We start from the raw sequence: 3,502 nt of genomic DNA, 5'->3' as shown, positions 1-3,502 counted from the left end.
CCTGCTGAAACTTGGCTAGCCATGTCTAATTTCTTTAGACTGAAGCTTTAGACTAACATTGCATGATTCCTGGAATTTTTATAAAAATTTTGAATCTCTTTATTTTCTTCTCCATATAATTTTCGAAAAATCCAAAAAAAAAATTTACAAAATCATAAAAAAACCAAAACTATTTTATGTTTTTTGTTGAGTCTAGTGTCTCACTTTAAGTTTGGTGTCTTGCATGCATTGTTTAATTGATCTTAGTTTCATTTTGATTATTCCTCATTATTAAAAATCCAAAAAAAATTTTAATTTGTGTCTTTTCAAGTCAATAATACAGAGAATTGAAGATTCAAAACATACAGTAGAGGAATTACACAGAAAAAGCTGGGCGTTCAAAATGCCCAGTGAGGAAGGAAAACTAGCGTTTAAACGCCAGCCAGGGTGCCTGGCTGGGCGTTTAACGCCCAAAAGGGTAGTATTTTGGGCGTTAAACGCCAGAATGGATACCATTCTGGGCGTTTAACGTCAGGATGGCACAAGAGGGAAGATTTTTTTTTAATGCAAATTTTTTTCAAGTTTCCATAGTTTTTCAAAATCAAATCTTTTTCAAATCATATCTTTTCAATCATATATTTTCAAAATCAATTTCTTTCCATTTTCAAAAATACTTGCTAACAACTAATGATTTGATTCAACATTTCAAGTGTGTTGCCTTTTCTGTTGAGAAAGGTTTAATATTTGAATCATATCTTTTCTTGTTAGCCAAGTCATTAATTTTGAAAGGTTTAATGTTTGAATCATATCTTTTCTTGTTAGTCAAGTTATTAATTTTTAAAATCAAATCTTTTTAAAATGTTTTTCAAATCATATCTTCTCAATCACATCTTTTTAAAACCAATCATATCTTCTTAACCACATCTTTTTCAAAATAGTTTTCAATCATATCTCTTTGATTTCCAATTTCAAAATCTTTTTCAAGATCACTTTATTTCTTTCTCAATCTTAGTTTTCGAAAATCAATTATCATTTTTTTCAAAATTTCTTTTAATTAATTCACTTTAATATTCGAAAATTTCTTCCCCTCTTCTCACATCCTTCTATTTATGGACTAACGCTCCTTCTCAATGCACAATTCGAACTCTATCTTTCTAAGTTTGAATTCTTCTACCTCTTCCTTCTATTTGTCTTTTCCTCTGACACCTCAAGGAATCTCTATACTGTGACATAGAAGATTCCATATTTTCTTGTTCTCTTCTCTTTCATATGAGCAGGAGCAAAGACAAAAGCATTCTTGTTAAGGCTGACCCTAAACCTGAAAGGACCTTGAAGCGAAAGCTAAGAGAAGCTAAAGCACAACTCTCTGTAGAGGACCTAACAGAAATCTTTAAACAAGAAGAAGACATGGCAGCCGAAAACAACAACAATGTCAACAATGCAAGGAAGGTGCTGGGTGACTTTACTGCACCTACTCCCGACTTCTATGGGAGAAGCATCTCTATCCCTGCCATTGGAGCAAACAACTTTGAGCTTAAGCCTCAATTAGTTTCTCTAATGCAACAGAATTGAAAGTTCCATGGACTTCCATTGGAAGATCCTCATCAGTTTTTAGCTGAGTTCTTGCAAATCTGTGACACTGTCAAGACTAATGGGGTTGACCCTGAGGTCTACAGACTTATGCTATTCCCTTTTGCTGTAAGAGACAGAGCTAGGATATGGTTGGACTCACAACCTAAAGAAAGCCTGAACTCTTGGGAAAAGCTAGTCAATGCCTTCTTGGCAAAGTTCTTTCCACCTCAAAAATTGAGTAAGCTTAGAGTGGAAGTCCAAACCTTCAGACAGAAGGAAGGTGAATCCCTCTATGAAGCTTGGGAAAGATACAAACAATTGATCAGAAAGTGTCCTTCTGACATGCTTTCTGAATGGAACATCATAGGTATCTTCTATGATGGTCTATCTGAACTGTCCAAGATGTCATTGGACAGCTCTGCTGGAGGATCTCTTCATATGAAGAAGATGCCTGCAGAAGCTCAAGAACTCATTGAAATGGTTGCAAATAACCAATTCATGTACACTTCTGAAAGGAATACTGTGAACAATGGGACGAATCAAAAGAAATGAGTTATAGAGATTGATACTCTGAATGCCATATTGGCTCAGAACAAAATATTGACTCAGCAAGTCAATATAATTTCTCAAGGTCTGTCTAGAATGCAAGCTGCATCAGGCAGTACTAAGGACGCTTCATCTGAAGAAGAAGCTTATAATCCTGAGAACCCATCAATGGAAGAGGTGGATTACATGGGAGAATCCTATGGAAACACCTTCCTTCATGGAGAAATCATCCAAATCTCTCATGGAAGGATCAACAGAGACCTCAACAAGGTTTCAACAACAATAATGGTGGAAGAAACAGGTTTAGCAATGGCAAGCCTTTTTCCATCATCTTCTCAGCAACAGACAGAGAATTCTAAGCAGAGCCACTCTGACTTAGCAACCATGGTCTCTGATCTAATCAAAACCACTCAAAGTTTCATGACTGAAACAAGATCCTCCATTAGAAACTTGGAGGCACAAGTGGGTCAGTTGAGTAAGAAAGTTACTGAACTCCCTCCTAATACTCTGCCAAGCAATACAGAAGAGAATCCAAAAGGAGAGTGCAAGGTCATCAACATGGCCGAACTTGGAGAGGAGAAAGAGGCAGTGAGCGCCACTGAGGAAGACCTCAATGGATGTCCACTGGGCTCCAATGCGTTCACTAATGAGGAACCATAGAAATCTGAGGCTCACACTGAGACCATAGAGATTCCATTGGATTTACTTCTACCATTCATGAGCTCTGATGAGTATTCTTCCTCTGAAGAGGACAAAGATGTCACTGAAGAGCAAGTTGCCAAGTACCTTGGAGCAATCATGAAGCTAAATGACAAGTTATTTGGTAATGAGACTTGGGAGGATGAACCCCTTTTGCTCACCAAAGAACTGGATAACTTGACTAGGCAGAAATTATCTCAAAAGAGACAGGACCCTGGGAAGTTCTCAATACCTTGTACAGTAGGCACCATGACCTTCAAGAAGGCTTTGTGTGACCTACGGTCAAGCATAAACCTCATGCATCTCTCTGTAATGGAGAAGCTAGGGATCTTTGAGGTGCAAGCTGCAAGAATCTCACTAGAGATGGCAGACAATTCAAGAAAACAAGCTTATGGACTTGTAGAGGATGTTCTGGTAAAGATTGAATACCATTACATCCCTGCTGATTTCATAGTCCTAGAGATTGGGAAGTGCATGGATGAATCCATCATCCTTGGCAGACCCTTCCTAGCCACAGCAAAGGCTGTGATTGATGTTGACAGAGGAGAATTTATCATTCAAGTGAATGAAGAATCCCTTGTGTTTAAGACTCAAGGATATCCCTCTGTAACCATGGAGAGGAAGCATGAAGAGCTTCTCTCAAAACAGAGTCAAACAGAGCCCCCACAGTCAAACTCTAAGTTTGGTGTTGGGAGGCCACAACCAA

At 37.9% G+C, this 3,502-nt stretch overlaps 1 non-coding gene across 1 annotated transcript; it reads right to left on the bottom strand.

Annotated features, from left to right (window-relative positions):
* Nucleotides 1–1,791: 1,791 nt before the first annotated feature.
* LOC127743541 (small nucleolar RNA R71) lies at nt 1,792–1,899 on the bottom strand. Its single transcript, XR_008004928.1, has one exon. It is a non-coding gene; the product is annotated as a small nucleolar RNA R71 (small nucleolar RNA).
* Between the last annotated feature and the right edge of the window lie 1,603 nt (nt 1,900–3,502).

This window comes from Arachis duranensis, chromosome 10, assembly GCF_000817695.3.
Source record: "Arachis duranensis cultivar V14167 chromosome 10, aradu.V14167.gnm2.J7QH, whole genome shotgun sequence".
Taxonomy (NCBI): domain Eukaryota; kingdom Viridiplantae; phylum Streptophyta; class Magnoliopsida; order Fabales; family Fabaceae; genus Arachis; species Arachis duranensis.
Note: the sequence above shows the minus strand (reverse complement) of the source record. Positions and strands in the feature narration are given on the sequence as shown.